Raw genomic sequence first — 20,935 nt, 5'->3', positions numbered from 1 at the left:
TTAAATCCAACTGATCACCAAAATCTTGAATTTTTTTTTTAGAAATGCCTCTTGGATTCATCTCCATGTGTTCTCATAGTCACTGCCTTAGTTTAGTCCTTTCCTTTACCACTGAAGTATCCCAACAAGTCTCTCTACTACTCCTCTTTTACGTTACTGCTGCCAGAATTGTCAGACATGTAAATAATCAGCAGAATTTTGTGTATGTGGTATAATAGGTTGTATGGGGGAAAAGCAGGGGAGATTAACACTGTCAAATACACCATAAAATACAAAATTGATCTGCTTAAAACTTATTCCTTGTGACTTACATTGTTGCTTCTCAGACTTTAGGTGTATTAGGATCACCAGGGGGAACTTGTTAAAATATGAATTACCCAAGCCTAGAAATTCTGGTTAGATGGTTCTTTGGGCCTGGGAACATGCATTTTAACAAGGCTTCCTGCTCTTGAGCCTCATCCATGTGATCCCAAGACTAGATATTGAGGAACACTGATCTTAAAGGGCTCTCTTATACATTTACTATAATTCTCACAATTTGGCACCAGCACACTTTCTGTACATTTTCTACGCTATCCCTTAAGAACACTTTGCAATCTAGCCATCTAGAACTGCCTCAGGGTCACCTAGGCCCTTCTGGACTCCTGTGCTTGTGCTCATACTGTTTCTGCTGCTCAGAGCCTCTTTTGCTATGGCTGCTCCTACTCAGTAACTTGTTAACCTGGCACACTGTCTTCAGCTTCTCTATGAAGTACTCCTGTTCTCAACTCTCCTAGGCAGAGTAGAGCTCTCCCTCCTTTATAGCCTCTACTTAGGGCTTTCATGCATTGGAGAAGGAAATGGCAACCCACTCCAGTATTCTTGCCTGGAAAATCCTGGGGACTGGGGAGCCTGGTGGACTGCCGTCTGTGGGGTCACACAGAGTCAGACATGACTGAAGCAACTTAGCAGCAGCAGCAGCAGCAGCAGCAGCAGCAGCAGGTAATGCAGTGGTAAAGAATCCACCTGCCAGTGAATGAGGCGCAAGAGACATGAGTTCAGTCCCTGGGTTGGGAATATCCCCTGGAGTAAGATATACACCCCACTCCAGTATTTTTGCCTGGGAATCTCATGGACAGAGGAGCCTAGGGGGCTACAGTCCAAAGAGTCAGACACAGCTGAGCACAGCATAGCCTCTACTTATTGTAACACATACATGCTAAGTTATGCTTGCTTATTTATGTATGTCTTCCTCAGTAGACTGTGAGCCTCTTGAGGTCAGGGATGTCATTTTACTTATCTTGTACCTTTAGCATAAGCCTGGCACATAATTGCTTAATAAATGTTTGTCATATCAATAACAGCTCAATAAAGAAGGCAGGGAAGGAGTGGTTAGTCCCATTTTTCAGTGAGGAAGATGAGGTCTTAAAAAATTAAGTATTTGCTTATAATTACCCAGCTTGTAAGTACCATAGACTTGAGATTTGCCCCTAAGACACCTGGCTGCTTTTCTGGTTTTAGTCTACAGGAAAGGTAGACAGATTATCACTGTAAAACTACACACACACACAGAGCCTTTTAAGCATTTTTTCCTGTTTATGTATTTGTCATGTTTGGGGGAGGGGTGTTTTAATAATCTTTTTTATCGTATTCACAATTTATAAATAATACATTACTTATTACAATATACAATATACAATATTACAATAATACAATATTCCTCTAGGGCAAGAACAGATTACTGGATATTAAGCTGTTATTGCTTGGTGTTATCCTCTGCTTTGTATCCCTTTCAGAAACCATAATATAGTACCTAGTGGGGTATCCACAAATACTTGTGTAATTAAATTCAGCCAACACTTAATGTACTTACCATTTATTCTGCAGTAATTAAGACAAAAATTATATATATATAAATATATACACACACACGTATATAGTACATATATAAGAATTCAAGTGGTTTTGCATTGAGTTTTTTTCAAGTTCAGTTTCCAGAGTTTGGTTGTGTTCAGTGTTGGTACTTCAGTCTTGATGTGTTGATGGAAATCAATGACCAGCTGCAAAGTTCAGATCCAGTGTGCCATAGAATACATCTAGCTATGGCTTAAACCAAATGTTAGCAATGAAATATTTAGTAGCAACTGTTCTTTTAAAAGAAACATTTTAGATAATTAGAGTCATCTTGTAATATCCTTGCACCCAGCTGTCAGCTTTTTACTTTTTCTGCCAATATTTCTGGAATTAAAATCAAGAAAATGGAAATTAGGGTACCACACTTTGAAGTACACTAAATACTTGACAAACTGTTACATCTTATAAAGATTTCCAAGTAGAGTTCTTCAGTCAGTGTCTCAAAAGATTTTGTAAAAAGCAAATATCTAAATTAACCTCCAATATTAAGCTGAAACACATTAGTAAATATTAGCATTTGAGAAATTGAATAGTTCCCTCTCTTAATAGTCACTGGACATGGAAATTATTAAATTTGAGCATTTAATTTAAAAATTTTCCTGTTACTGTTAATTTTGTTACCATGTTTAATCAGCATCTCACTATCCTTTTGTTCTGCCTTTCTTTAGCTTTTGTTGTTACTTTCTGCTTTTAATACAGTCAAATGTCCATTTTCTGTCCATATTCAACTTATAATAATATTCCTCATATCCCACTGTTATACAGTGATAATAGTACCTTATCTTTCCTTTAAATTCTTGTCCCACCTTCCCTAACACAGTATATATGCAGCTACTTAGTACATTGTCAAGTAATGGGTAACTTTTACATTCTATTCTATGACCATACTTAAAACTTCTTATGTTTTGACTCTAGGTAGATTGTAATACCTGATATTAATAGTATTTACATTAATTTGCATGCATGCTAAGTTGCTTCAGTCGTGTCTGACTCTGCAACCCTATGGACTGTAGCCCACTGAGCTTCTCTATCCATGGGATTCGCCAGGCAAGAATACTGGAATGGGTTGCCATTCTCTTCTCAGAGGATTTTCCTGACTCAGGAATCAAACCTCAGTTTCTTTGTATCTCCTGTATTGGCAGGAAGATTCTCTACCACTTGTACCACCTGGTATGATTATATAAAAATGTTTCACTCCACAACCAAATAATAGATTTCTTTTTACCTTCAACATCATGAACCACACAAAGAATATCTTTAGTACTTAGATCACATGGTTACTCTTTTTATACACGCCACAAGTTGCTCAAAATTGTGCTGTTTTCTGTCTTATTTTGAGCCTGATTTTATTATTGTTTTTTCCTCCCTAAAGTTTTTTCCTCCCTTTTATTTCCTATTGTGAAAATAAGCATGTATATTCTTCAATATGCCATTAATACTTTGTGACGCCTCATTTCTTTTATCTGCTGTTTAAAAGCTGTGAGATTCTTTTTTCTGAATACTTTTTACTTTGGCCACATAGATTTCATTCTAGTTTGGGCTTATTACTATCTATGATTGGTGTAAAACTTTTCCTGGGATTGCTTTTTCTTTATATAAATAAGATTATGTGATTCAGCCTCTAAGTCAGTTCTATCATCTCTAGCATGTATCTTCCTCTTTTTTGGCTTTCATTTTTGGTTGGCTTGAGTAATAACTCATGTGCCTTAGGACTGGGTCATGGGAGGTAAAATCCATGGAAATACTTTATATTTTCTTTACATATGATCATTTGCTGGGTATAAAATTCCTGGTCAGAACATTTTCCAACAGATTTTAATTGCTGCCTAGTTTTCACTCCCTCTTTGCCTCCACTCCACAAACCTTAGTAAAATAGTAATAGAAAGCTGTTCCTTGATATATTAAATAGTAGCTGTCCCAAGCCAGAAGCTTCACACAGGCTTAATTACAAAGGATTCACATTCTATTCATGTTATGAATAACATAAGGAACAGTCAGCAATTTTCTCACTTTTTTTGTATTGGTATACAATACTGGTACAGTTAAATGAGGGAAAGGAAACAAGTATGATAAAAGAGGATGTAAATTATTATTTGCAAATTTTACTTTCTGTATTTATTTCTGTCTGTCCTAACCACCCACTCGTATCCTGCTCTCCAAAGTGTAGCCATTGTTAGTAACATATGATTAATTTTAAGGGGGAAATGGGAGGGAATACAGAAATATATATTTATATAAAAAATATATTTTTAAGCCAGACTTTTAGTCTTATTAGTATAGAATTATAATCAACATTTTCTTGTTCAAATATCTTCTGAGTCTGTCATTGTATTCCCTTTTAAATTTTTAATTTTCATCATCAAAATAAATGTATCCTCTAGTAATGACAGTGTGAGGAGGTTGGGTGATTCCCCTTTGTGGAAAACAAGTATAAGAATGCTGAAGTAATTATATTAATATCACCCAATATATTTTAAAGCAAAGAATAATACTAGAGATAAATTATAAAGGAATGAACATAGCAGGGAAATGTGAAATTCTAAATACACGTGCACTTACAACAGAGACACAAAATACATGAAGTAACACTGCCAGAATTGAAAGTAGAAATAGGCAGTTAAATATTTAGAGTTGCAATTTTCTGTATTCTTCTTTCAACAACTGGTAGAATAAGTAGACAGAAAAGCAGGATATAGAAGACTTGAATAAGGCAGTCAACCAATTTAACCTGACATCTACAGAATACAATACCCAACAGCACATTCAAAGTGCATATGAAACATTCATCAGGATGAGCCATATAATGGCCCACAAACATAAAGTTTGTTAATAAATATAAAAAGATTGAAATTATGCAATGTGTTGAAATTACATAGTGGCGATTTAATTTAAAGGAATTAAATTAAAAGTCAATACAGAAAGAAGGACAATTCCCAATATGTGGAAATTGAATCACATATTTCTGAGTAATCTGTGGGTGAAAGAAGAATTCACAGGGGAAATTGGAGAATATTTTTAACTGAAGTAGGAAAATATTTTTAGCTGCATGAAAATAAAAATACAGTATATAAAATTTTTGGTATATAGCTAAAGCAGTGCTAAGAAATTTATAGTTTTAAATGCTTAATACTAGAAAAGAAGAAAGGTCTAAAGTCAGTTATCTAAGCTGCTTCTTTAAAGAGCTAAAAAAGAAATAGTTAAGATCAAAGTAAACAGAAGAAAGGCAATAATAAAGATCAGAGAGGAACTCAAGTAAATAGAAAACAGGAAAACAATGAGATGAAAATCTCATTCTTTAAAAGGGTCAGTAAAATTGATAAACCTTTAACTAGAATAATCAATAAAAATAAATTAACAATATTAGGAGTGAAGGAATAGATATCATTACAGATCTATAGCTACTTAAAAAGATAATGAAAGAATATTATGAACAACATTTATACCAATCAGTTTGACAGCTTGGGTGAAATGGGCAAGTTCCCTGAAAAATACAAATGACTAAAACTGACTCAAGAAGAAATAGAAAATCTAAATACACTTATATAGAATAAGGAAATTCAGTTAGTAATTAAAAACCTTCCAACAACAACCATATTCAGGCCCCAATGCCATAACTGGTAATTCTGACAAACACTGAAGAAAGAAAAATTATAATTCCTACCCAGATTTTCAGAAAATACAGATGTAAGGAGAACATCACAACTCATTTTATGAGGCCAGTATTACCCAGATATCAAAGTCAAACAAAGACATCATAAGAAAACTAGCAGTGAACATTCCTCACAAATATAGACACAGAAATCTATAACAAAATATTAGCATATTAAATCTAACAGTATAGTGATATGAAAAAGAAACTATCATGGCTATGTGGGATTTATCCCAACAATGAAAGACTGTTTAACTTCTAGAAATCAATTCCGTGTAATACACAGTGCTAATAAAATAAAATTGAAAAATTGTATGATTATCTCAATGGATGCAAAAAAAATATTTGACGAAAATTCAACACAAATGCATAAAAAGGTCAGCAGGCTGGGAATTGCAGGCAACTTTTCCATTCTGATAAAGAATATCTATGAAAACACAACCAAAATCATACCTCATAGTAAATGCATATGATTATGTCTTTTCTGGTACAGTTTTTGTTCTTGTTGCTGTTTTAATTAAATAATTAACTTATTTAAAAATTTTGCTTAGTTAAGGTTGCATCTGAGTCTGTCTTCCCAGAGGTGTCAAATCATCTTTGTAATAATAACTTTCACCCATAGGGTAATTAGTTTGATTACTTTTGTGAGATACCTTCCTGTGCATACTAAGTCACTTTAGTCATGTCCAACTCTTTGCAACACCATGGTCTGTGTCTGCCAGGCTCCTCTGTCCATGGGATTCTCTAAGCAAGAGTACTGGAGTGGGTTGCCATGCCCTCCTCCAGGAGATCTTCCCAACCTAGAGATCAAACCTGCATCTCCTATGTCTCCTGCATTGTCAGATGGGTTCTTTACCAGTAGTCCCACCTGGGAAATGTTCCTAGAGCCTTCAGTTTTTCAGATTTAATCTTGACCACCCCCTAGGTCTGTTTCACAGCTGTTGTCTTATGACTTTTTGCTCTTATCCTGGAAATTCCCTTCATCTGCTTCCTGTGTTGGAGCCTTGATTTCCCATGTCCCATACCTTCATGGCGGAGAAGGCAATGGCACCCCACTCCAGTACTCTTGCCTGGAAAATCCCATGGATGGAGGAGCCTGGAAGGCTGCAGTCCATGGGGTCGCTGGGAGTCGGACACGACTGAGCGACTTCCCTTTCACTTTCCACTTTCATGCATTGGAGAAGGAAATGGCAACCCACTCCAGTGTTTTTGCCTGGAGAATCCCAGGGATGGGGAAGCCTGGTGGGCTGCCGTCTATGGGGTCACACAGAGTCAGACACGACTGAAGTGACTTAGCAATAGCAATACCTTCATGGTGTACTCTCATTTATAAGAGCATATTCTCTAGTGGTTTCTTAAAAAAGGATAGTTCAGTTCAGTTCAGTTGCTCACTTGTGTCCGACTCTTTGTGACCCCATGGACTGCAGCACACCAGGCTACCCTGTCTATCAGCAACTCCCAGAGCTCGCTCAAACTCATGTCCATTGAGTTGGTGATGCCATCCAACCATCTCACCCTCTGTTGTCCTCTTCTCCAGCCTTCAATCTTTCCTGGCATCATTGTCTTTTCCAGTGAGTCAGTTCTTCACATCAGGTGGCCAAAGTATTGGAGTTTCAGCTTCAGCATCAGTCCTTCCGATGAATATTCAGGACTGATTTCCTTTAGGATTGACTGGTTGGATCTCCTCGCAAGGGTCTCTTAAGAGTCTTCTCCAACACTACAGTTCAAAAGCATCAATTCTTTGGTGCTCAGCTTTCTTCATGTTCCAACTCTTACACCCATATTGATTACTGGAAAAACCATAGCTTTGGATGTTTCTTTGTCGGTAAAGTGATGTTTGTGCTTTTTAATATGCTGTCTAGTTTTGTCATAGCTTTTCTTTCAAGGAGCAAGTGTCTTTTAATTTCATGGCTGCAGTCACCATCTGCAGTGATCTTAGAGCCCAAGAAAATAAAGTCTGTCATTTTCCATTGTATCCCCATCTATTTGCCACGAAGTAATGGGACCAGATGTCATGATCTTTGTTTTTTGAATGTTGAAAAGGGATAACTTAGGGGTAAATTTTTTGAAATTTTACATACCTAAATATGTCATAATCTATTTCTGCAATTATGTGATATTTTAGATGCGTGTACAACTCTGTAGATTGAAAATCATTTTACTCAGAATTTTTTAAATATTGCTGATCTATTGTCTTTTGGCATACTGTTTTGCTATTGTGTGATCAGGTGTCATTCTGGCTCCTGATCATTGATTTGGCTTGAGGGTGGTTGTTTTTGTCTTTAGAAATTATTATTGTGTTCCGTTCAGGCCTGGTGTTATGAAATTTTACAGCGCTGTCTCTTGGTATGGGTTTCTTCCTTTATTATGTGGTGTACTCAGTAGGTCCTTGCTTTCTGCAGACTTACATCCTTCAGTTCTTGGAAATTTTCTTGCCTTTTTATATTTTATCTTCATGTTCATTGTTGTTTCTGAAATTCCTTCAAGTCAGATATTAGACTTCCTGAATTGCTTTTGCTAGTTTTTTACCTTTCCCCCTATTACTCATCTTTCTTTGTATTCTGCCTTCCGGAAAATTGCCTTGACTTTAAATGCCTATTGAATTTTCTTTTCAGCTCGTATTCTCTGTTACTGGTTCCTCTTCTTGTTAAATGATGCAATATTTTCTCTTTCATGAGGATATTTTAATTAGTTTCTTCAACATTTTCTTCTGTCCCATCATTCTCAGTGTTTCTCAATACTCCTGTTTTATCTTGATCTCTGTCTTTAATATTTGGAGACTTTCCTCAAATATATGAAGATCCTTGGCTGTCATTCATATTTAAAAAGCATTAAAAGCTAATAAAAAGTTCTGAGTTTGAGGCAGGGCTCTTGTTTGTTGGTGGACTGTGCTTTAGGAAATACTTAAATGTCATGATCTTTCTCTAGGTTAGTCAGTTTGGGATCCTTTTTTTGGAGAAAAATCTACCACCTCTTATGTGGGACTGAAGAAAAGAACTTTGAATCTCATTTCTTTTTTCTTTTTCTTTTTTTTTTTTTAATTAAAAATTTTTCCCAGTGCACCAGCCCCAAGCATCCAGTATCGTGCATTGAACCTGGACTGGCATCTTGTTTCATACATGATATTTTACATGTTTCAATGCCATTCTCCCAAATCTTCCCACCCTCTCCCTCTCCCACAGAGTCCATAAGACTGTTCTATACATCAGTGTCTCTTTTGCTGTCTCGTATACAGGGTTATTGTTACCATCTTTCTAAATTCCATATATATGCGTTAATATACTGTATTGGTGTTTTTCCTTCTGGCTTACTTCACTCTGTATAATAGGCTCCAGTTTCACCCACCTCATTAGAACTGATTCAAATGTATTCTTTTTAATGGCTGAGTAATACTCCATTGTGTATATGTACCATAGCTTTCTTATCCATTCATCTGCTGATGGACATCTAGGTTGCTTCCATGTCCTGGCTATTATAAACAGTGCTGCGATGAACACTGGGGTACACGTGTCTCTTTCCCTTCTGGTTTCCTCAGTGTGTGTGCCCAGCAGTGGGATTGCTGGATCATAAGGCAGTTCTATTTCCAGTTTTTTAAGGAATCTCCACACTGTTCTCCATAGTGGCTGTACTAGTTTGCATTCCCACCAACAGTGTAAGAGGGTTCCCTTTTCTCCACACCCTCTCCAGCATTTATTATTTGTAGACTTTTGGATCGCAGCCATTCTGACTGGTGTGAAATGGTACCTCATAGTGGTTTTGATTTGCATTTCTCTGATAATGAGTGATGTTGAGCATCTTTTCATGTGTTTGTTAGCCATCTGTATGTCTTCTTTGGAGAAATGTCTATTTAGATCTTTGGCCCATTTTTTGATTGGGTCATTTATTTTTCTGGAGTTGAGCTGTAGGAGTTGCTTGTATATTTTTGAGATTAGTTGTTTGTCAGTTGCTTCATTTGCTATTATTTTCTCCCATTCTGAAGGCTGTCTTTTCACCTTGCTAATAGTTTCCTTTGATGTGCAGAAGCTTTTAAGTTTAATTAGGTCTCATTTGTTTATTTTTGCTTTTATTTCCAATATTCTGGGAGGTGGGTCATAGAGGATCCTGCTGTGATGTATGTCAGAGAGTGTTTTGCCTATGTTCTCCTCTAGGAGTTTTATAGTTTCTGGTCTTACGTTGAGATCTTTAATCCATTTTGAGTTTATTTTTGTATATGGTGTTAGAAAGTGTTCTAGTTTCATTCTTTTACAAGTGGTTGACCAGATTTCCCAGCACCACTTGTTAAAGAGATTGTCTTTAATCCATTGTATATTCTTGCCTCCTTTGTCAAAGATAAGGTGTCCATATGTGCGTGGATTTATATCTGGGCTTTTTAGTTTGTTCCATTGATCTATATTTCTGTCTTTGTGCCAGTACCATACTGTCTTGATAACTGTGGCTTTGTAGTAGAGCCTGAAGTCAGGTAGGTTGATTCCTCCAGTTCCATTTTTCTTTCTCAAGATCGCTTTGGCTATTCGAGGTTTTTTGTATTTCCATACAAATTGTGAAATTATTTGTTCTAGCTCTGTGAAGAATACTGTTGGCAGCTTGATAGGGATTGCATTGAATCTATAAATTGCTTTGAGTAGTATACTCATTTTCACTATATTGATTCTTCTGATCCATGAACATGGTATATTTCTCCATCTATTAGTGTCCTCTTTGATTTCTTTCACCAGTGTTTTATAGTTTTCTATATATAGGTCTTTAGTTTCTTTAGGTAGATATATTCCTAAGTATTTTATTCTTTTCGTTGCAATGGTGAATGGAATTGTTTCCTTAATTTCTCTTTCTGTTTTCTCATTATTAGTGTATAGGAATGCAAGGGATTTCTGTGTGTTGATTTTATATCCTGCAACTTTACTATAATCATTGATTAGTTCTAGTAATTTTCTGGTGGAGTCTTTAGGGTTTTCTATGTAGAGGATCATGTCATCTGCAAATAGTGAGAGTTTTACTTCTTCTTTTCCAATTTGGATTCCTTTTATTTCTTTTTCTGCTCTGATTGCTGTGGCCAAAACTTCCAAAATTATGTTGAATAGTAATGGTGAAAGTGGGCACCCTTGTCTTGTTCCTGACTTTAGAGGAAATGCTTTCAATTTTTCACCATTGAGGATAATGTTTGCTGTGGGTTTGTCATATATAGCTTTTATTATGTTGAGGTATGTTCCTTCTATTCCTGCTTTCTGGAGAGTTTTTATCATAAATGGGTGTTGAATTTTGTCAAAGGCTTTCTCTGCATCTATTGAGATAATCATATGGTTTTTATTTTTCAATTTGTTAATGTGGTGTATTACATTGATTGATTTGCGGATATTGAAGAATCCTTGCATCCCTGGGATAAAGCCCACTTGGTCATGGTGTATGATCTTTTTAATGTGTTGTTGGATTCTGATTGCTAGAATTTTGTTTAGGATTTTTGCATCTATGTTCATCAGTGATATTGGCCTGTAGTTTTCTTTTTTTGTGGGATCTTTGTCAGGTTTTGGTATTAGGGTGATGGTGGCCTCATAGAATGAGTTTGGAAGTTTACCTTCCTCTGCAATTTTCTGGAAGAGTTTGAGCAGGATAGGTGTTAGCTCTTCTCTAAATTTTTGGTAGAATTCAGCTGTGAAGCCGTCTGGACCTGGGCTTTTGTCTGCTGGAAGATTTTTGATTACAGTTTCAATTTCCGTGCTTGTGATGGGCCTGTTAAGGTTTTCTATTTCTTCCTGGTCGAGTTTTGGAAAGTTGTACTTTTCTAAGAATTTGTCCATTTCTTCCTCGTTGTCCATTTTATTGGCATATAATTGTTGATAGTAGTCTCTTATGATCCTTTGTATTTCTGTGTTGTCTGTTGTGATCTCTCCATTTTCGTTTCTAATTTTATTGATTTGATTTTTCTCCCTTTGTTTCTTGATGAGTCTGGCTAATGGTTTGTCAGTTTTATTTATCCTTTCAAAGAACCAGCTTTTGGCTTTGTTGATTTTTCTAGGGGAGGAGCCAAGATGGCGGAGGAGTAGGACGGGGAGAACACTTTCTCCCCCACAAATTCATCAAAAGAGCATTTAAACGTCGAGTAAATTCCACAAAACAACTTCTTGGGCAGAATATGGGAAACAGTAATTATAAAAGAAAGATAAATAGGACTAACAAAGTTAACATTTTTTGCTTATAAAAAGACAATAGGAAGATGAATAGACATACCACAGAATGGAGAAAATATTCTTAATATTTATTGCCTTTGCTCAGTCATGTCCAACTCTTTGCGACCCCATGGACTATAGCCTACCAGGCTCCTGTGTCCATGGGATTTTCCAGGCAATAGTACTGGAGTGGATTGCCATTTCCTTCTCCACTTAATATTTATAAGTGACATAAAAAACTTATTTTCAGCATATATAAAGAATCTGAAATCAACATTTTAAAAAATCAGCTACCTAATATAAAAATGAAGAAAAGATGCAAAACATTTCATGGAAGTTATACAAATAGCCAGTAACACATGGAAAGATTTTAAACATCATTTGTCATTGGTAAATGTGAATTAAAATCATTGTATGTTTATTTGTAGAAATATCATTACCCACTAGATATCAGCTACCCACTAGAATAGCTAAGATTAAAAACTGATACTACTAAATATTTATGGGTATGTAGAGCAGCTGGAACTCTCTTTTGTTGCTGGTGGGAATGCAAAGTGATCAACTACTTTGGAGAACTAGTAGGCCATTTCTTATAAGGTTAAACATAACATTTACCTCCTGTGTCAGGAGTTCACTAAGACCGGGTTCAGTGGTTTTTGCTTAGAGGACTCACAGGACTCAACATGTAGTCATACGCGTTGCTGTAATTTATTATAGCAAAGGATGCAGAGCTCAGTCAGCAAATGAAAAAGGTACATGGGGAGAAATTCAGGGGAGAGCAGGTAAAGCTTACAAGGGACCTCTCTCAGTGGAGTCATGCAAGGTACATTAATTTCCCCAGTGAAGAGTTGTGACAACACTGAAGTGTATCCAACCAGGAAAGCTTGTTAGAGATTCAGTGCACAGGTATAGCCTTAGAGGTTCATCCTGCTGCCCAGCACATACCCAAATTCCAGACGGAAAGCAGGTTATTAGATGCAAACCATATTGTTTCCATAAACAGCTCAGACACAGTGAGCCACTCTTAACCAGTTAGGGGTTGAGAATAATCCTCTCAGTATCTAAGATCCACTTTCCCAGATGCTAACTACGGGCCAACTTTGTAAGAGGCTTTTTTAGGGATAAACAGTCTTGTAGAACCCAGCATTTCACTTTTAAGTATTTACCAAGAGAAATAAAAGTATATGTCCACTAAAACAAAAACAATAAAAACCGATGTAAAAATGTTCATAGCCAAAATTGGAAAAAGCTCGTATATTTAACAACTAGAGAATGAACAAACTAGTTGTAGTATATTTTGGAGTACTACTTGGTGACTTAAAAGAAGTGTCTAGTGATACATTAACAGCGTGTCTAAATCTCAGAAATAATATGTTAAGTGAAAGAAGCCAAATACAAAAGAGTATATACTATGTGATTCAATTTATATGAAGAACCAGAAATACTAATCTGTAATTAGATTAGTAATTAATTGATTAAAAATCAAAATGTGGTTGGGACAGAGAGAGAAGTTAATTGGAAAAGAGCATGAGGGGATTTTCTGGGGTTATAGAAATAGTCAATATCTTGTGTGGTGTTTACATAGATATAAAATGTTAAAAATCATCAAACTTAACATTTAAGATATAAGCAGTTCCTTGTATGTTAGTTATAATTCAGTTTAGGCTTCCCTGGTGGCTCAGTGGTAAGGAATCTCCCTGCCAATGCAGGAGAATAGAGTTTGACCCCTGAGTCAGGAAGATCCCCTGCAAAAGGAAACCGGATCCCCTGGAGATGGCAACCCACTACAGTATTCTTGCCTGGAGAACATCATGGACAGAGGAGCCTGGTGAGCTGCAGTCCATGGTGTCAAGAAAGAGTCAGTCATGACTTAGTGGCTAAACAACAATATAATTCAATTTTAAATGTAATTACTGGGGAACACTGAACAATAGTTAAATGGAGATACATACTTGTATAGGAAGATTATTTTGTAAAAATGTCAGTACTGTCTAAGCATAAATTGAGTATTGATAATCAAAATATGACCAATTTTTGCTTTGAACTTTTTTTTGAACTTAACAAAATGATTCTCAAATTCATTTGGAATTGAAAGCCAAGTTTAATGAGACTGTGTGGAACTAGAAAGAAGGCATTGTGTTGAATTTAAGGAATAATTGAAATGGCAATAAATAGACACAGAAGAAAGATCCTGGACTTTATTTACAAATGCAAAGAAAACGAAAGAGAGATTGATCCAGTAAGGTTAGAGTTTGAAGGGTGGTTAGAGAGTGGGAGAGTTAGAGGCAGAGCATTGTTGTAATGATTTGTGAGACTTTGAGTTTGAGCTATATCTGTAGATACTAGGGATTCATCATATTATTGTAACAGTAATTGCATGATTAGATGTGTTTTAGGTAGCTCGTGACACTGGGTAATGAATTGGGGAGGGGAGAAATCAAATAGTGTATGCTTTCAGGGCTTTTTGCCTTAGTTCCTGCTGCCCACTTAACCTGCTGTGCCCACTGTACCTGTCAGACATTCATTTCATCTTAGAAAAAGCACTTGCTTATGAACGCTCATTGAAATTATAAATAAGTCATTGTTCCATGTGAAAACGCTTTAGGACCTAATAGTGATAGAAAAAAAAATCCCACGGACAGAGGAGCCTGGCTGGCTACAGTCCATGGGGTCTCAAAGAGTCAGAGCGACTGAGTACACACAGTGACAGAGAAGATGGCCAGAAAAACACAAAAGATGGGTTTAAGGACAGTTTAGTGGGTGGAAGTGGCATCATGCAAGAAACATCTCCAAAGTTTCTAACCTTGGAGATTGATAGACTGGTAATGTCATGAAAAGTCCCCACATTTGCATAGTAAGCTGAGCAAGAGTTACCAATGAAAGAAGCAAATAAAGAGACCAGAATAATATCACAGAAAGATTATTTTGACTTTTTATTGGGGAAATTTGGGGAGAAAACTTTAAATCGTTTATAATATTAATAGCTTCTTAACTTTGTAATTTTTATCTTCTAATTTTGAAGGTATTTAAAAATAAAATGTAACGCATGAACCTGGGAACTTTTTGACAATTACCATTGTAGAAATAGCCACTTTTAGAGTGTTTTCATACTGTCTTGTAGTAACTTTGGAATTGATAGTGAGATCTGTTACAGAGTTTCTCCAGATAGATAGGTCAAATAGTGAGAGAGGTAGAGGATGTATGAGTGAGCGCCTGAGTGTATGTGTCTTTTTTGTCCTGGGAAATGACATCCTGACAGGACAGAAGAACAAAAGAACAGTATTGAAAATAGCTAGAGTAAAGGTTGTTTTTTTCTGTCACCACACAGCAGATATGGAGAATAGCAGAAGCAGACAGATGGACAGTTATGCTAGTTTTGGAGTGTTCTAGTAGAGAAAAGAAACTTTCTGTTCCTTTTATTCAGAAATTGAATTTCTAGGGTAACTTACTAGTTTCAGTAATAAGTTTCATATTCTGACCAAAGAAACATTATTTTTTTTACCCTGGGGATAATGACTCATGCTCTTCTCAGAATTTTGCTTTTGTGGAAACTGAAGTGCAGTCATAAATATAGCACTGTTATTTGGATCTTAGTGCTAATGATACTGTTGTGAGTAGACCAGTGATGGGTAAGAACACTAGTGTTGTAAGGTCAGTTGTAAGAAAGGAACCACAGACAGGCTTTAATTAGCTGATTCCTAGAGATATAAAAGTATTTAGATTTTTTTGTAAAAACTGATAAGATAGTTACTGTGCTTTTGTTGATTGTGCTATACAAATAGAACACATAAGTACTTCATTGTTTTGAGGACTTCGTGACAGACAAGTAAATTTCTGACTTCCAATAGTGACAGTGGAGAGATTTTAAAGAATTTTTTTTCTGTGCATTTTTTCATATACCACTCAAAATTCGTATGAGACTATCAAGTTATAATCATATAGACCATAAAGTAACTCTCCAATAATAGAGATTCTTAGTGTTGCTGGAGATGACTCTTGAGAATCCCCTGGACAGCAAGGAGATCAAACCAGTCAGTCCTAAAGGAAATTAGTCCTGAATATTCAATGGAATGACTGATGCTGAATCTGATGCTCTAATACTTTGGCTACCTGATGCAAAGAGCCGACTCATTGGAAAAGACCCTGATGCTGGAAAAAATTGAGGGCACAAGAAGGGAGCAACAGAGGATCAGATGGTTGGATGGCATCACTGATTCATTGGACATGAGTTTGAGCACACTACGGGAGATACTGAAAGACAGGGAAGTCTGGGTAGATGCAGTCCATGGGGTCACAAAGAGTTGGACATGACTTAGCAATTGCCAAATTCAGACTTAAAATGAAGAAAGTAGGGAAAACCACTAGACCATTCAGGTATGACCTAAATCAAATCCCTTACAATTATACAATGGAAGTGAGAAATAGATTCAAGGGATTAGATCTGAGTGCCTGATGAACAGAGTGCCTGATGAACTGTGGACGGAGGTTCGTGACATTGTTCAGGTGACAGGGATCAAGACCATCCTCAAGAAAAAGAAATGCAAAGAAGCAAAATAGCTGTCTGAGGAGGCCTTGCAAAAAGCTGTGAAAAGAAGAGACGCGAAAAGCAAAGGAGAAAAGGAAAGATATACCCATTTGAATGCAGAGTTCCAAAGAATATCAAGGAGAGTTAAGAAAGCCTTCCTTAGTGATCAATGTAAAGAAATAGAGGGAAACAATAGAATGGGAAAGACTAGAGATCTCCTCAAGAAAATTAGATACCAAGGGAACATTTCATGCAAAGATGGACTCAATAAAGGACAGAAATGGTAGGGACCTAACAGAAGCAGAAGATACTAAGAAGAGGTGGCAAGAATACACAGAAGAACTATACAAAAAAGATCTTCATGACCCAGATAATCATGATGGTGTGATCACTGACCTAGAGCCAGACATCGTGGAATGTGAAGTCAAGTGGGCCTTAGGAAGCATCACTATGAACAAAGCTAGTGGAGGCTATGGAATCCCAGTTGAGCTATTTCAAATCCTGAAAGATGATGATATGAAAGTGCTGCCCTCAATATGCCAGCAAATTTGGGGAACTCTGCAGTGGCAACAGGACTGGAAAAGGTCAGTTTTCATTCCAATCCCGAAGAAAGGCAATGCCAAAGAATGCTGAAACTACTGCACAATTGCACTCATCTCACATGCTGGTAAAGTAATGCTCAAGATTCTCCAAGCCAGGCTTCAATAATATGTGAACTGTGAACTTCCAGATAGATGTTCAAGCTGGTTTTAGAAAAGGCAGAGGAACCAGAGATCAAATTGCCAACATCCACTGAATCATCAAAAAAGCAAGAGAGTTCCAGAAAAACATCTATTTCTGCTTATTGACTATGCCAAAGCCTTTGACTGTGTGGATCACAATAAACTGTGGAAAATTCTTCAAGAGATGGGAATACCAGACCACCTGACCTGCCTCTTGAGAAATCTGTATGCAGGTCAGGAAGCAACAGTTAGAACTGGACATGGAACAACAGACTGGTTCCAAATAGGAAAAGGAGTTCGTCAAGGCTGTATATTGTCACCCTGTTTATTTAACTTATATGCAGAGTACATCATGAGAAATGCTGGGCTGGAAGAAGCACAAGCTGGAATCAAGATTGCCGGGAGAAATATCAGTAACCTCAGATATGCAGATGACACTACCCTTATGGCAGAGAGTGAAGAGGAACTAAAAAGCCTCTTGATGAAAGTGAAAGAGGAGAGTGAAAAAGTTGGCTTACTTCCCATTTATTTGCTGCTATAGTCCTTCCGTGATATGAGCAGGTATATGCATGGGATAAAACAATACTGGGCCCTTGTAAATGGAGGTAAAGTTGCCATTTCATCTCTTCTCCATGGTCTAGACATTGCTTCCCTGTCTAAATGTCCTGTGTAAGTAGAAGTGAATTTCTTCATGCAGTTACTACTGTTGAATTGATATAAGACTGTTGCTGTTGTTTTATATAGCACTAAGGGTCGTACCTCCGCATTGGTCATCTTACGTGGGGCAGAAGATTTCATGTGTGATGAGATGGAGTGCTCCTTACACGATGCCCTTTGTATGGTGAAGAGAGTTTTGGAGTCAAAGTCTGTGGTCCCAGGTCGGGGTGCTGTATAGGCAGCCCTTTGTATTTACCTTGAGAACTACGCGACCAGCGTGGGCTCCCGGGAACAACTTGCTATTGTGGAGTTTGCAAGATCTCTTCTTGTTATTCCTAATACTCTGGCAGTTAATGCTGCCCAAGACTCCACAGATCTGGTTGCAAAATTAAGAGCTTTTCATAATGAGGCTCAGATTAACCCAGAACGAAAAAATCTAAAATGGATTGGTCTTGACTTGGTCAATGGTAAACTCTGTGACAACAAACAAGCAGGGGTGTTTGAACCAACCATAGTGCTTGAAATTTGCAACTGAACCTGCAATTACCATTCTTCGAATTGATGATCTTATTAAATTAACACCCAGAAAGCAAAGATGATAAGCATGGAGGTTATGAAGATGCTGTTCACTCTGGAGCCCTTGATGACTGATCTGTTTTATTTATAACAACATTAGATGCAGCTTGCTTGTATCTCAAGTATTACACATTAAAGTGCAACAGGTGCCGGAAAAAAAAAATTGGCTTAAAGTTCAACATTCAGAAAATTAAGATCATGGCATCTGGTCCCATCACTTCATGGCAAATAGATTTGGAAACAGTGACAGAATTTATTTTGGGGGTGGGGGGGCTCCAAAATCACTGCAGATGGTGACTGCAGCCATGAAATTAAAAGATACTTGCTCCTTGGAAGAAAAGTTATGACCAACCTAGACAACATATTAAAAAGCAGAGACATTACTTTGCCAACAAAGGTCCATCTAGTCAGGGCTATGGTTTTTTCCAGTAATCATGCATGGATGTGAGAGTGGACTATAAAGAAAGCTCAGTGTAGAACAATTGATGCTTTTGAACTGTGGTTTTGGAGAAGACTCTTGAGAGTCCCTTGGACTCCAAGGAGATCCAACAAGTCCATCCTGAAGGAAATCAGTCCTGAATATTCATCGGAAAGACTGATGTTGGAGCTGAAACTTGAATACTTTGGCCACCTGATGCGAAGAACTGACTTAATTTGAAAAGACCCTGATGTTGGGAAAGATTGAAGGTAGGAGAAGGGGACGACAGAGGATGAGATGGTTGGATGGCATCACTGATTCAGTGGACATGAGTTTGAGTAAACTCCGGGAGTCGGTGATGGACAGGAAAGCCTGGTGTGCTGCAGTCCATGGGGTTGCAAAGAGTCGGGCATGACTGAGCGACTGAATTGAACTAAACTGAACTAGCAACTGAACAACAACAAGATGAAGTTAAAGTTTATGTTCCAGTTTAACCTTAATCTTGCAGTTTAAGAAATAGAGGTTTAAATATGCTATTTATGTTCTATAATAGATGCTGTTGTGCTGAATTTTCACCACATCAGGATTCTCCATCAAGGTATCCATTCTTCTAATAATTGTTATTGGGCACATACACATAAGTCTCTGTTGATATCTCCTATAGTGGCTCTCTTTAACCTAGGAACTTTCCCTTATCTCTCCACAGTAAACTTTGCAATCATTCCTTTTCTTGAGATAATAGTACTCCCTAGTGAAGTTTTAGAATTTTAGCTAAGTTCCCTTTTTCAAACTTTCTTTTATCTCCCTCTGTGCATTTATTTTAATTTCAGCAAAATTAACTAATGAATCATAATGTGCGAAGCAGTTGTTTGATAATAATTTAATGACTTATGTTAAATAGTCAGTTTTAAAGGTTTTGTCAGTTGAAACAGATTTTAAAAGTGCTTTAAATTTTGAATTATATGGTAATTTATTGTTTTAACTTTATGTGTCAGGCAATTGACTGGTGACATACTAAGCAGCAATGAATAAAATGGAAATATTCTTCTTACTGATCCCTTATGTTGCCGTTTATACACAGTCACACCCACTTCAGTTTGTCATTCTCATTGCTCTCGTTTTAAAGTACAGTAACTATGATTTCCCAGGTACTTGAAACATTGTACTGTATCAAGTATAAATGAATAGTAAATGTTTGAAAGAGCAAAGTGAAACACATCTACTAATATAATCCATCATTAAATGGACTCTAAGATATCTTACCTATATGGTGTTGGCTGAAAAATCGAGTTTTTAAAAAACAAATCTGTGCTTACATGACTCCACATTGTTGCTGCTGTCATTCGTAGGACTACTTGTCTTTACATCTTGACTAGGGGATGCTTGTGCTGAAATTAAGCTGCCTTCTCTCTGATTGCACACTGGAAGATCTGTATTCCTTTGCTTGCCAGACAGCTCTCCTGCATTACTCCAAATCTTTTTTTAGTGAAGTAGCCTTTATACTAGAGAGCAAATACTTCAGTATCTGATAAATTACTACTAACTTGGTTAATAATTGCTTGCAGGGGAGTTTCTCTGCGTTACTAGTGTAATACTAAAGTATTCTGTTATTGCCAGAAAATGGACCAGATGGCAAGCAGTTACACCAAAGTACAGTATTATTGTTTGGTCTTTAACATTGAAAAAGGACACTTTTAAAATCAAGTTTCTACTGTATTTCATGTCTTCCATCCAGTGTTGTAGCATTCCTCTTGAACTGTATTGTTATCTGTAGATAGATTTGGGTAGTATTCACTAAACAAATAATACCTATCTTACTTTTTTTAGAGTTTAGTTTGAAGAAAATGGAACATATTTGCAAGTAGCTCTCTCTGGATTTATTTGATTAAGTTTGGTAAAATGAGAGACTTTTTGTTTTGGCCAATAAATTTGGCATGTGGAATAAGCAGATTAAAAATAGACATTATATGATCATCTTAAGTGAAATTTAATGAAATAGAAGTCAGTGCCCTTTGCATTCTATGCTCTGTATCTATTTGTAAGAATGCCAGTAATATATCAATAAGTATGGTATAAAAGTAAGAATGCTTGAAGAGATTGTAGTAGTGGCCTCCAAGAAAGGTAATCAGTTCAAGGACAAAGGGTGGGATGTGATATTGGGACAAAAGGATAATAGCTAGCATAGATAAATAGCTAGACAAAAATGGCAGGGACCTGTGTATTGATATGACAACCAAGATTATGCAGTACATCTTCAGTCAGATTTTCCCAGTGTAATCTAAATCAAATCTAAATTTAAAACTAAAATATGTTTTCATGACACTGTATTGTACT

The 20,935-nt window shown here is 36.7% G+C and overlaps 1 protein-coding gene and 1 non-coding gene across 4 annotated transcripts in view; both read left to right on the top strand.

The window, feature by feature from the left end:
- Nucleotides 1-20,935, top strand: part of PIK3CA (phosphatidylinositol-4,5-bisphosphate 3-kinase catalytic subunit alpha) — a 92,820-nt gene that overhangs the window by 21,866 nt on the left and 50,019 nt on the right. The window contains exon 2 of one of the 3 annotated variants that reach the window (XM_061415338.1): nt 19,155-19,199. The exons of the other annotated variants lie outside the window; for them this stretch is intronic. The gene's annotated coding sequence lies outside the window, so the exon portion shown is untranslated. The remainder of the gene's footprint in view (nt 1-19,154; nt 19,200-20,935) is intronic. 3 annotated transcript variants of the gene reach the window in all.
- LOC133255285 (small nucleolar RNA SNORA20) lies at nt 17,468-17,597 on the top strand. Its single transcript, XR_009738916.1, has one exon. It is a non-coding gene; the product is annotated as a small nucleolar RNA SNORA20 (small nucleolar RNA).

The sequence above is a fragment of the Bos javanicus genome, chromosome 1, assembly GCF_032452875.1.
Source record: "Bos javanicus breed banteng chromosome 1, ARS-OSU_banteng_1.0, whole genome shotgun sequence".
In the NCBI taxonomy this organism is placed as follows: Eukaryota; Metazoa; Chordata; class Mammalia; order Artiodactyla; family Bovidae; genus Bos; species Bos javanicus.
The sequence above is the reverse complement of the archived record's forward strand: the minus strand, read 5'-3'. Positions and strand labels throughout refer to the sequence as shown.